At 42.8% G+C, this 14,496-nt stretch overlaps 1 long non-coding RNA gene across 1 annotated transcript in view; it reads left to right on the plus strand.

Moving 5' to 3' along the window:
• LOC137096638 (uncharacterized) overlaps positions 1–14,496 on the plus strand; it is a 94,308-nt gene that overhangs the window by 26,537 nt on the left and 53,275 nt on the right. The gene's annotated exons all lie outside the window — the stretch shown is intronic.

The raw sequence follows: 14,496 nt of genomic DNA on the forward strand, positions 1-14,496 counted from the left end.
TTGTTAAACACACTAATATGTTAATCCTTAAAAAAAACGTGCAAATGCACAAGAAATTGTGTGCATTGATCAGGAATCATCAGCAACAGAACTGGGAGATTCCTTCTGCACGTCCACATTCCCTCAATTCTCAAAATGTGCTCTGAATGGCTAGGAAATGTTTAGAGTAGATTTACAGGTAGTACAGAGAGCCAAAGGAGGAAAGAGAGAAAGACTAAGCCCAAACACACTAATGAAACCCTGGGCACATATACACTGACCATTTGGAGTGTCTTGATAACAATTAGGGAGAAACTGGTTCTACTGTGCTGATGATTAGATGGCATAGCAACAACAGGTATGAGGGCAGGATGGTGATGATTACATGAACTACAGAACTGCTTTGCATTCTATGGAGCCAATTATGCCATGTGATGTGATTTCCATTGGGGACTCACTGAAATGCATCAAGGTGTTTGACTTGAACTTCCCCCAATTTTGCTTGATCTGCTTTAAAAATGTTTAATTTGCACTGCAGCACACTTTGGCGGAATGCACTGTGTAGGCATCACAGTTTGAAGTCAGCTTCAAGCTGCATTAGATGGTTAGTGTAGACCCTTTAATGTTGCTTGAAGAGGTAGTATACTGTAGTGTACAACCTCTCAATTCTTGGAGGTCTGCTGCGAGTCCAACCACTTTAAAAACATGTTTGCTTTAAAAAAAACAGAAGCAAAGAGAAGTTCAATTCTGCTTTTGAAAAAAAAATACACACACATTTTTCTCCTTCACACACACTGAAACAAAGCCCTCCTAAACCTTTTCACTATTTTTTTTGTATGAAAAAGGCCTGGAAGTAGGAAGCATGATGACACGTGGCTTATCACCTTATCACATTGAGAAATTTCCCACTTGTAGGACACTTCAGCCTCTTTTCAAGCATGAAAAGGCATGAAGCTCATCACACGTTCCAGGGTTGAAAAGAGGCAAAAATGTCCTGAAAGGAAGGCACTCTGAACATGGGCCAGCAATCATGTTCAGAGCTCCTACCTCTTACCGCACTTTACTCCTATGTTTACAACTGAAAAACAGATGTGATGGAAACCATTAAAAGTTTCTATCCTGTTTCATTGCCCAACTGTCAGTTGTATCCTATGTGGTTTGATGCAGAACTGTAGGATCCCATGGAAAAAATGTTTCAACTGGGATCACTGTCTCCTGTATCTATGGGGTTTCATGCAGAACCAGAGGATCCCATGGAAAGAATTGGTTTTAACCTGGATTATTGTTTCTAACATCCTATGTGCCTTGATGCAGAACCATAGGATCCCATAGGAAAGAATTGTTTTTAACCTGGATCACTGCCTATTGTATCCTATTAGCTTTGATGCAGAACCATAGGTCCCCATGGAAATAAATGGTTTTAACCTGGATCATTGTCTCTTGTATCCTATGGGCTTTGATGCAAAACCATATGATCCCATGGAAACAATGATTTTAACCTGGATCATTGTCTCTGTATCTTATGGGCTTTGGTGCAGAACCATAGGATCCTGTGGAAAGAAATGGTTTTAACCTGGATCACTGTCTCTTGTATCCTATGGGCTTTGATGAAGAACCATAGGATCCCATGGAATGAAGTGGATTTAATCTGGTGTCAGTCTCTTTCAATGTATTATTTGTTTGTTTGTTTGTTTGTTTGTTTGTTTGTTTTCTGCCCTATCTCCCCAAAGGGACTCGGGGCGGTTTATAAATATCTCATATTATTGTTGTTGTTGTTGTTGTTGTTGTTGTTGTTGTTGTTGTTGTTGTTATTATTATTATTGTTATTATTATTATTATTGAGAGGCTTTGGGCAGGGAAAGGGATTTCTTGGTTTTTGGATATTGCTTCTCCTGATTAAAAACAAAAAAGTAATACTGATCTTGTGATGAATGTAAGATGAATGTATTGCCAGCTCTTAAGTTTCCATGTGTGAGTGTGATGGGGAAGCAGAACACAAAACATGACTGCTGACCATATAAGAATGGCAATTCTCTACTCTTAAAGGGATGGTCACCCATGCTTTCCCCTGTCAATGTGATGAGGTGGTTTATGTGGCTACCTTATTCCTACTGTTAGCATCCTCAAAGGGCTAAAACTAATTTTAAATTATATTATAATAGACCTACTGAAATAAATGGGATTTCCATTGGATTTGACAAGTTTATTCTTCAATGGGCTATACTTTAGTTGTATTTAGCCCAGACATGGGCAAACCTTGACCCTCCAGTTGTTTTAGGCTTCAACTTGCACAATTCCTAACAACTGGTGAACTGGCTGAGATTTCTGGAAGTTGAAGTCCAAAACACCTGGAGGCAGAAGTTTGTCTAATGCCTGATTTAGCACAAGAATTGTAATTGGATAGAGTTCACAACTTGAACCACCACTTCTAGACATTCCTATAATGACGTCCCATCCATGCAGTTTTGAATGGAACAGAACAATCGTTATCCATTGGTCTTTGAACTTGCAGCATCTACTGATCTCACTGATATATCATTTAAAAAAAACGTAATTACAGATAAGAGTTTTGATAAAGTCATCCACATGGAGGGGATTCTAATGCTGGTTTTTCAAGAAAAAACCCAATGCATATTCAACTTAATCACTATCAAGAAAAGTCTATTGACTTTAGAGTGATACATAGCTACATATACTATCCAGAAAGGTCTATTATTAGATTATACATATTAGAGTATCATCAAAAAGATAATCGAATAAAAACAGTGGTGATTTTGTGGACTAAGAATTTTGGGAAAAATATTAATTTAGAAAATTGGGAATATTTATGGAGAAGCCAATTTAAATGTTAACAGCTGGATCCATTAGAGAGAATATGTATAAAATGTTTTATAGAAGTTATATACCCACTGGGGTAATAGCCAAAATAGATAAATCTCACCGATGGGAATGTTGGAGATGTAAATTGTCTGCCAACCCCCGAAGTAAAGACTCACGAATAAAGACACAACAACCAAGTCAATGGGTTCAAATTGGGCAACTTTTATTTAACGTTACCTATTTAAGTGCTTAACCTAACTCAAAGGGGTGTCGGGAACTGGTATAACCAAACCCAGGTAGATTCACTACCAGATCTTAAAACAACAATTTTCGGGCGAAGCACCTGGGTTTCCTGGTAATAAACCCGGACCACCAAGCAAGGGAAATGAGTGAGGAGTCTCTTCCAAAGATCTTGCACCCTGACTCCTCTCATTTCACAGCCATTTGACTTCACTTCACCTTTTAACTAAAATGTAGGTGAGTGTTTAACTTAATGGCCTATCACCCCTTAAGGGGGTGCCTTAGGTGCACACCGACTAAAGGATTTCCCTAACTATTTTATGCCACGGATTGGGGGCAAATGTCTATTTCGCCCCCATCTCCCACCAATTCACCTAACACCCCCTGGATACCTTGTTGTAAGTCTGATAAAAACTGTTGGTTGCCCAACTCGGAAAGATGCACTCCATCCACCCGATACAATCTCTCATCGTCTCGAGTGATGGCTACGTGCTCAATGTAGTAACCCCTCTGTCATATCATAAACATTCGCATGGCCCTGTTTACTCTCTTTCTGGCTCTCTCGAGCCTCCGCACATCACCTCCTCCCAACCACCTGCGACGTGGAATAATAGCCGACCATGCAATGTGCACACGGGGCCATGCCCACCAAATCTTTTGGATATCTGCGCGTGCTTGTAGGAAGAGTGCTTTCCCAGTCAACAAGCCCAAATCGTTACCACCGAGGTGGATAACTAACACATCAGGAGGTGGCCCACTCCTGGCACTAAACAAGGGGCACAAACCGTCCCAACGCAGGCCTCTCACGACTCTCCATTCGACCGTCGCGATGGAAGCGAGACCCAAATGCTGGCCATAGGCAGTCTTAAGGGCCTCTCTTTCCCCCCAGAAAACAAAACTGTGTCCGCACACCAGGACCCTTCTCCTATGCGCCAGCCCCATTCAAGCCCAAATCGTTACCACCGAGGTGGATAACTAACACATCAGGAGGTGGCCCGCTCCTGGCACTAAACAAGGGGCACAAACAATCCCAACGCAGGCCTCTCACGCCTCTCCATTCGACCGTCGCAATGGAAGCGAGACCCAAATGCTGGCCATAGGCAGTCTTAAGGGCCTCTCTTTCCGCCCAGAAGACAAAACTGTGTCCGCACACCAGGACCCTTCTCCTATGCGCCAGCCCCATGTGACCAATGATAACAATAACTGTAATGAAACTGGACGTACGTAACTCTTAAACGTGCTGGACCTCCATCTGCCTAAGGCCTTAATTTTTTCTTCTTCATATCCCATTGCTGATGCTGATGAGGCCGCGCCAATCCTAAATGAGTGTGTGTCGAATTTAAGGTGTCCCATCCCCAGAAGGTCCAGTGCTTTGGTTGTAACTGTCCAAAACTGATAATTGGTCAGCGGTGTTCCGTCCTGATGATGGAACAGGTAACTTCCCTCCGTGCCCCTGAGTGCCGTAAATTGCACCATAGCTGAAACTGGGCACAAATCTTCTTCCCCACATCTTAGCAGGCTGATCGTCTGACCCTTAGCCCCCTGATCTGTTTTTGAGGTTCTGATTTTGATTTCAATTTTATCTTGGAAAACCTTAACATCAGAAACGAGCAGAGGTATCAGACTTGGATAATGACACCAATTCACTCACACGAAGGGCTGCACAAAATGCCGTCAACGCTGCTGCATGAAACAAAGCCTGCTCATATAGTGATGCGAACAAACGGGGCCATATTTGCCTAAGTCCCTTAAGAATTGTAGGTGTCAAGGGCTGGCGGTCATCCTTGGAATGCCCGCACTGCCTAGACCATCCGGCTATAATTTTGTGGATGCGAAAGTCGTCAGTGGGATCGCTAAGGCCCTGGGCCTTAAACCAATATGCGAGCGCTGACAACTTTGATTTGATGGATTGTGGGGCCAAACCTCTCCTTTTGTGGTAAACACAAAACTGGGCCAAGTGCTCATAAGGCACCAGCATGGACTCGGGTAATTTATAATGCTGCCTAAAGTGTCTCTCAAAGTAAACTCCAAACCCTATGGCACCTGAAGCGTCCGATGAGACTTGTAAAGCATTCTTAACCATCAACTCCTGTCGCCAAAACAAAACTCCATTAAATTGGCGAAGGAATTGTAGCCAAATGAACAAATCAGACTTTATGGCTAGCGTTATCCTAATGTGATGGTGGGGCATGGCTACACCTGAGATAGCATCACAAAGTCTGCGAAGAAATGCCCGGCCAGGTGCTATTACCTTACGAGCAAAATTTAAATGGCCAATTATCTGTTGAAACTCCCGTAAGGTAGCCTTCTGCCGTGACAAAAAGTGTTCTAACTTATCTATCAAACCCTCAACCTTTGCCGCCGGCAGCCTGGAAAATTGATTAACTGTATCTAATTCTATCCCAAAAAGGTCAAAACCGTATGGGGACCTTCCGTTTTTCCTCAGCCAGAGGCACAACGCCGCAGCAACCGCACTGCTGAATCAAAAGATGGCGTCATTCACAGAGCCCCCTCTGGGGTAAGACAAATGATGAATGAGGCGATATTCACCGATGGCTTTTTTGGGCACTATTCCCAACGGGGAAAACCTAAACTGAGGCGTGGGGGGTGCAGAAAATGGTCCCAGAACCCTGCCCTCCTTTACCTCTTTATCTGTTTTTTGTTTGACCACTGCCTCCAAGCCTAAAACAGATTTCAAATTAGGAGATAAACAGGGGGAACGCGGCCCAAGGGCCGGAATCCGGAAACCATCCGTAAAGCCACAAAGCAAATAAATTGCCTCAGCTCTGTCAGGGTATATTTCCAGCCAACCACTAAGAGGACCCACCTTGACTGGGCTGGGGCCCTTTCTGAACATTAGCCTGGGCAGGGTTCTTTATATGAAACTGGGCGTCCCTTGGATTAAATCTTGCGGGCTTTCCTTTATAACAGGTCTTAGCTGCGTGATTACCCTGGCATATTGTACAGGCGTGTTGAAATCTGCAGTTCTTGCGGGAGGAAGCTCCCTGCGCCGCATATTCCCGACACATATGCTTTTGTCTTTGTGGCTGTTGTGCTGGGCCTCCTTGCCGAAAGGGCTGACCTCCCCTAGTGTTTTGGATGGTGTGGCCACTACCGGCCTTCTCACCAGAGACTGATCTGGTTGTATTCATTACCTCCATCCACAGCTGACTATCAATGAGGTCCAATCACTTATTAGGCATCGTGGCAGCCTCGGCACGAAAGCGGCTATCATAAACCAGCCACGCCTGACTGGAGTAATTAACATATGCCCCTTAAATTATATTTTGATAGTTAAACAGGGACTTAGCCCTATATGGATGAGCCTCAACTATCAAGGATGCATAAATGGTGTAGCAAGCTATCCAGTTTTTCCAATTTTGCTCCACCCTCCTCTTCTTTAATTTTTCCTTTGCGTTCCTCATCCAGATCCTCTTTTTCCTTCTTCTCTAATTCTCTAAAGTATACGGAAAAAATATCTATATATTCATTCCTGAGGATCTTATCAATGGTTTTTGAGACAGATGGGCCCCTAGAGAGGCCGAGGCCGCCGTAGAAATTATCGGCAGAACCCGTTTGTCAGTTCCCCAAAATTGGTTGGCCTCCCCCGTTCTAGCCACTTCTAGGGATATTGGGGCCACAGCAGTGTCATGGGAAACGGCCTTAATGACCGAAACCCCCGATGCAGCCGGCGCTGAATCTGTGTGAGTAAGTGATGTAGTTTGTGTCTGATTTTGGCCCCAGGGCCAAACCAGTGTGGTGCTGTTACCTGTATACGTGGAGGGTCCCTCCGGGACAGCAGGTTGCGAAGGGGGTTGGTCGACACCATGATTTCAGGCGCGGAAGGTTAACTCTGACGTGCTGGCAGCACTGGGTCAGCCGGCTTGGGCGTAGATGTTGCGGCTGGCCTCGCTGTCGGCACTTGACCAGCTGTTGCAGTGCTCTGCGGTTCTGCTTGGGCCACCATGGGCCCAGTTGTTATTGTTGAACTCGCCACTGGAGCTTGGACAGCCATTGCCTGGGGCTGAGATAAAGCCCAAGCCCCAGGATCATGTCTGGCTGGTTGGACTCCGGCTGGGTGGCCCCGCTCTCCTTCTTGAGTCCCAGCTTTTCGAGCAGACTCTAGTGGAGACATGCGAGAAAGCAAACTCTTAAAGATTAGCTTAGTACTAGCCCGTCAAGCCGGGCGCGGCCCGGCCTCCCTCACCGGCAAACCCGTCTCCCTCTCAAACTTATCCATTCTGGCCATTAAGGCCTCGATGTCCTTGGCCGAAATGCCCTCATCCTCTGATGATGACTCGTGAGGAGGGGGGGCATTTCGCCGGCGTCTTCTTGGCCGGCCCCTGTCCCTTAGGGCAGCCCATGTTCTTCTTTGGCGCCATCCTGAAGGAAAAATTGATGCTGCTCCATCAAATATAGCAAAGAATGCTGGTTTCCTCTAAAATGTCATCAGTTCAAGCTGGAGCTAACCTCAGCAGCTCACTTCCCACCTGTGATCTCCTATCAATGGTAAACAGACTATGAACCTGACTCGGCTTAAGCAAGCCCTATGCTCATGTGGTCTGCCTGATGAACTGTCGCTGACTGATGGGGCCTATTGATCTACTCACATTTGCATATCGCAAAGATATCCCTATCAGAAGCTGGATCTAACAGCAGGAGCTCCCCTCCTGACGTAATTTTTTTTTGCTATCCAAAGCTGGATCTAACAGCAGGAGCTCCCCTCCCGGCGTAATTTATTTATTTATTTATTTATTATTTTTTATTTTATTTTTTTGCTATCAGAAGCTGGATCTAACAGCAGGAGCTCCCCTCCTGGCGTAATTTTTTTCGTTGCTATCCGAAGCTAGATCTAACAGCAGGAGCACACCTCCTGGCGTAATTTTTTGTTGCTATCCGAAGCTGGATCTAACAGCAGGAGCTCCCCTCCTGGCGTAATTTTTTTTGTTGTTGTTATCAGAAGCTGGATCTAACCGCAGGAGCTCCCCTCCTGGCGTAATTTATTTATTTATTTATTTTGCTGTCAGAAGCTGGATCTAACAGCAGGAGCTCCCCTCCTGGCGTAATTTAAATTTTTTATTTTATTTTATTTTATTTTATTTTATTTTATTAGAAGCTGGATCTAATAGCAGGAGCTCCAATTCATTTGCAAAGCTGGTTTAAATCATCAACCAGCCAGCTGCTTGCACTGACAAAATGCCCGACCTGGCCCAGCTCGAGGTTAGCCCAAAATGGCGGCTGCCTCTTCTCCTAAAATGGCCGCCATCAAGTGCAACCAAACCGAAACCGAAACCAGTATCAGGAGGGCCCAGCCGGCATATGAAACAAAAACCTGCTGTAGTAATGACCTCACACCAGGCCCACATGGCGACCCAAGGCCGAGCTCGGCCTAAGCCTCCACGAGCGGGCCTGGCCAAAGGACGAGGAAAGAAGAGGCAGGAAGCGGGAGGGGGGGGTGCGCAAAACCAGACCCCCGATGAAGCGACCCACTAGCCTTCCTGGAGGAGGGGGTGCCACCCACCCCCACAGGGTCCCGACACAGACCTGTAGGTATTCTTTTTCCTTTCTGCTTCGTCTGGTCTTCTTTCTTGAGTTCTTCACTCCACTCTCCTCTTCACTCAGATCTTCTCCCAATCTTCAGTCCTCTTTAGTCTGCCTTCACTCTGTCTTCTCTTTTCTTCTTTCTTTCCTTTTCTTCAATCTTGTCTTCTCCCTGGTCGTCGCTGCGTCCTCACTCTCCAGCTTCCAGGCTCCGAATGAGCCTCGGTGGGGGCTGGCCTGTACTAACAGGCCACGCCCCCTAGTCCTCTGGAAGGTTCCATTGGAACCATCCCTGCCTTGTGGGAGGCAGACAAACCATTTTTCTCTCCCCATTTCACGGGGAGAGGAAATTTATTATAGAAAGGTACCTTCTTCCATGCTTGATGGACTTATAAGTTGGTACAATTTTTTTAGAAAAACGTGAATAAAGAAACAAATAACATGATCACTAAAAAGATTAAGAAAAATCCAGAAATGTGTCTCTTTTGCTTATTTTGTAAAAGAAGTTGTAAAGAAGATGCAAAAATCTGTTGACACAGTTTTGTTTCTGCAAGAATAACAATAAGCAAAATCTTGGAAAGGGGAAAAATAGTTACTCCTGAAAGACAAGAGAGAAAAAATATTTGAGTGTATCCAAATGGTTAAGCACTCCAATTGTATTTGGGAAGGAAGTAATGAAGATTTTGGTAGGAATTGGAAGCTTGCATTTGGATATTTAGAAAGGAAGAAAAAATAGACTTTTAAGTAGCCACTGTTGTGTCTCAGAATAAGATTCACCTTGCTCTCTACCACAAACCAGCCACAGTTGTGAGGTATATAGTTTATTGTGAGGTTTTCAAACAAAAGGTAGTTCATAAGCAGTGAAAAGATCAATAGTACAGGTTATAATCCAATATAATCCATATTGCCAAAGCAGGAGACTTGAAGCACAGGTTCAGTGTAAAGTCCTTGAAATAGCATGAAATAGCATGAAATAGCATGAAGCAGCCTTTCCCAAGGCCCGGAGCCGGAGCTAGCCTTAAAGCAACGTTGGAACTGACAACTAGAAATCTCCAGAGCCGAGCATATATTCACTAAACATCAAAACAAGCAACTTTCCCACCAAACTGATGATCTCAACACTTGGCCGCAATCTGTGGGCTCCGTCTCAACACCTGGGCACCTCGACCCTGGTTCTCAGCATCTGTCTTATCATCTGCATTCCTTTCCTGTGAGAACGGCCTCTCTACAGATACAGGCTGTGACTGAGAAAACTGAAGGCCAACATTAGCTGCACTCTCCCTCTCATCCCCATCATGCTGTCGTTGTTGAACCACAACAGCCGCAAGGGGAATTTATTAATGTAAAAATAAAGGTAAGGGTTTTTTTAGAGATTAGTTTCACACTGAGAGTCATTCCAAATGACGCCTTAGGTAAAAGAGAATTAATTCAGGACTCACCCATGAGAATTCTTATGCGGTATCGGGGTCAATCCCCATAGTACATTTTAGTGTTTTGAGCTTCCAAAAGTCCAGAGAACCTAAGAGGGCACTTCTCCTCACCAAGCCATCCCCCAAAAGCCCTTAAAGTAAGTAATAACTTACCGGGCCGCCACAACATCTCTCTGGAGACCTCCTGGCACATAGAAATGATGCACCAGGAGACAAGAGGGGAATCACTCCTCCCCCCACACCTCCTTCCATATCATTTCTATGCACCAGTAGGCCTCTGGAGAAACGTCATGATGGCCTGGTAAGTTATTACTTATTTTAAGGGCTTTTGGGAGTAGGGGTAGCCCCATGTCATCATGGTACTTACCCAACCAGAAAAGCCCAGCTTGGGTTTTCCTGGTTGGGTGGTGATTCATGGGTAGGGGGCAGGGGAGGGGTGTTTGGTGGAATGGCATATCTGTATTATGTATATTTGATTCACTTTTTGTTATTTTCTTTTAAATTCTGTATATCATTAATGCATTTAATAAACAATATTTTTAAATAAATGATTGAATAGTGTTTGGGTGAGACATTTTCAGATATCTCAATATTAATACAGCTACTCATCCTTATTCATGGGTATGTATCCACAGATTCAAACAAACATGACTTGAAAACAATAGTAAACTCCTGCACTCATTTGAGTGCTTATTTTATATAAGGGTCATTGCTTTACTACACCATGGTATATAATGGGACTTGAGCATCCATAGATTTTGTTATGCACAAAGGGTCCTAAAACCAAATACCAGCATATACCAATGGTCCATTGTAGTTATTTATAAATAAATTATTCTAAAAAGCTACCTGAGGCTTCATGTAATAAGTTTCATTACATATCCACATGTAGGAATGTGCAAGCAAACATGATATTTCAGTCCCTCAATGATAGTTAGTTCCATACTCTGTTTATGGGCATGATTATGGAATGTGTTTACTTTGCTTAAGGGCATTGTTACTTATGGCCTTTCTAAAAGTACTCTACAGACACTAGAGGAGGAAAGAGGAACATTCAGGTGCTATTTTGACTTTTTAAATAAAACGGCGATATATTGTCGAAGGCTTTCATGGCCGGAATCACTGGGTTGTTGTAGGGTTTTTTTGGGCTATATGGCCATGTTCTAAAAGCATTCTCTCCTGGTGTTTGGCCTGCATCTATGGCAAGCAACCTCAGAGGATGCTTACCATAGATGCAGGCGAAACGTCAGGAGAGAATGCCTCTAGAACATGGCCATATAGCCCCCAAAAAACCTACAACAACCAAAAATGGTGATAAATCCTTATGAAGAATGAAAGTGGGGTGTGTAAGTTGAGTGGTTTGGCTAGGCAAAAGTCTTTTAATTATTTTGGAAAACAGCTGACAGGTTTTCACAAGAAGCTATTAAACTTTCTCTCTCTCTTGCTGGTCTGCTCTTTTTCTCCCTTTTGCCATGAAAATAAAGGCTAGGGGCCTAGAGGGCTTGAAAACCCAAAAACAAACTTGGGGGTGGCCAGATATAGCACTCCTGTTTTAAACCATTACGGATTACTGATAATTATTATAAGACCATATCTTATATGAATTGTTGAGGACTAGGCAGCTCATCCAATTGTGAAAGGGCAAGAAATGTTCATGAAGACAAAATGGCATTCTAAAGTGCATATCAGGATGCTAGCCAGGGTTGCTGCTGCTGGGGCAGAGGAAATAAAGATGATCCACCATCACCACCCCTTCCATGAAATTTCCTTCAGTCTTCAAATTTCTAGTATTGCAGGAACTTTTTTTGGTTTAAATATCCCAAGAAAACAAGCAGGCAATATTCCAAAACTGCACCCCTGATAGTATCTTCATTAGGTCAATTTAGAAGTCACTAAGTTCTGTTCAAGTATTCGAGATTCTGAATCACCTTGTCAAATTGTTTCATTACTGAAAAACAAAATAAATATAAAAACAATGGCTATGTTCTGCACAATGAGAATCTCCTTTATTCATAAGAGAGATGTGAGGAAAAGTGGCAGATATTAAATTGGGCTCATTCCTCATTCAAGCTTTACCAAGTACTGAAAGAAGAAACATGGCATGGTTCATCCCCAAATTTTGAAAATGTCCACCTTTTACTCAGAATTGTCTCTGTGCGTTTAAGTTCTTTTGCAGATGAAAATCTTAAGTAGAGAGAAACTGGACTGCTGATGTGTTAACTATTTAAAATTATTATCTTATTTGAGGTAGGCTTTCATGTCGAAGGCTTTCATGGCCGGAATCACTGGGTTGTTGTAGGTTTTTTTGGGCTATATGGCCATGGTCTAGAGGCATTCTCTCCTGACGTTTCAACTGCATCTATGGCAAGCATCCTCAGAGGTAGTGAGGTCTGTTGGAACTAGGAAAATGGGTTTATATATCTGTGAAATGACCAGGGTGGGACAAAGGACTCTTGTCTGCTGGAGCTAGGTGTGAATGTTTCAACTAACCACCTTGATTAGCACATAATGGCCTGACAGTGCCTGGAGCAAACTTTTGTTGAGAGGTGATTAGATGTCCTTTTTTGTTTCCTCTCTGTTGTTGTGCTGTTGTAATTTTAGAGTTTTTTAATACTGGTAGCCAGATTTTGTTCATTTTTATGGTTTCCCTCTTTCTGTTGAAATTGTCCACATGCTTGTGTATTTCAATGGCTTTTCTGTGTAGTCGGACATGTGGTTGTGAGAGTGGACCAGCATTTCTGTGTTCTCAAATAAAATGCTGTGTCCAGGTTGGTTCATCAGGTGCTCTGCAATGGCTGATTTCTCTGGTTGAAGTAGTCTGCAGTGCCTTTCATGTTCCTTGATTCGTGTTTGGGCGCTATCTTATTTGAGTTCACCATTTGGATTAAAAGATAAAACAAGGGATGGGAGAAGATGAGCTTCTTTGAAAAGATTCTCAAACCAATGGATATTATATGACAAGGCTGAGAGTAGCTGCACAATAATGTGGGTAACTCTAGATTGCCACAAAAATGAGGATAAAAATGAAACCAGCAGCTGTTACAGACACTCGCACCCCAGGACAGTAAGAAAAAAAATAATCACTGAGCAACTACTGAGATGCTTAAAACAATGCAGCACTTTCCCAGAGGGAACTTCAACTGTCCAAACATCTGTTGAATGACAAATAAAGCTACTGTAAATATGGATCAGCAAATAGATTCATGGCCCAGAAACATATAACTCTGAAAAGGAAACTCTGGCTCCTGTGAAGGACTTATTGTGTAGTCAGACAGTGCTACTATTACATGAGCAGCAAAACTATTTGGAATCTTTTTCTTAATGGTAGCCAGAGGGACTGAGAACATATCTCATTAGATACCAAAGTCAGAATCATCCATGCCACAGTAATTCCAGTTTCTATGTGTGATTGTGAAAGCTGGACAATAAATAAAGCTGGCATGTTTAGCTCATTTGAACTATGGAGAGGGAAAAGCATTCTGTGGGTACCATGGACTGCTAAAAGACAAATAAATAGGTCTAATAATAAATAAGCCCTGAAATCTTCCTAAAATGGCTCTTGTGTGTTGGACATATCATGGGATGACATGACTCATTGTAAAAGCTGTTAATGCTTAGTGTAAAAGAAGACAGCGGGAGAAGAGAAAGACCACATTATAGATAGATAACTGCAATCAATGAAGTTATAACTGAATCTGCAAACCCTGAATCTGCAAGACCAGCTAGCTTCCTTAATTCAATACAGAACAAAAATATGTGCTTTTTGTAACCTGAGATGCAGATAAAACTGCAACTCTATTTAGGAACCCTATCTTATTAGATACCCAATAGAACTGGAGAGAATGGGGATTGTACGGGACTCAAAAAGATGTGGATGTAGGAAAGTTTTGCTAAACTACGTCTTGCTTGTATCTTCTTCTCAGTAATATTCTAAGCACTAGGAAATATAGCTGGTCTTCTTATAATACTATAAAATAATAACATTGTATTTCTTGATGTATGGATTGATAAAAGTATTTAATGCTTGGGTGGGTCTGTGCAGAAAATGCTGTTTTTTGCACATGCAATTTTTGTAGAATAAATTCAAAACTGTGAATAACTGAGAGAGCATGAAAAAATGGCTAAAATCACCCATTGATTTTTCAGAAAAATGAATTAAATCTTTACTAGTAGATATTTTGGGGTGGATTGAACACAATTGCCATGCATACCATCAAAAACTGGCAATTGTACAGTGAGGTGCGCATACACAAAATGTCACCTATGATGGGCACAGCCAATCATAAAAAAATTAAGACTGAGAAACAAAAAGAGATAAGGTTCAAACCACTATTTCAAATCCACATTTCTCTCTCTCTAGGTTAAAGGTGTTGGTCTGAGTCATAGAAGATTCAAGTTTAAGTTCCCACTGGGCTGTGAGCACTAACCAGCTGATTTGAGCCATTCCCTCTCTCACACATCCTATGTACATCATAGATTGTTGTGA

This window comes from Anolis sagrei, chromosome 3 (genome assembly GCF_037176765.1).
Source record: "Anolis sagrei isolate rAnoSag1 chromosome 3, rAnoSag1.mat, whole genome shotgun sequence".
NCBI lineage: Eukaryota > Metazoa > Chordata > Lepidosauria > Squamata > Dactyloidae > Anolis > Anolis sagrei.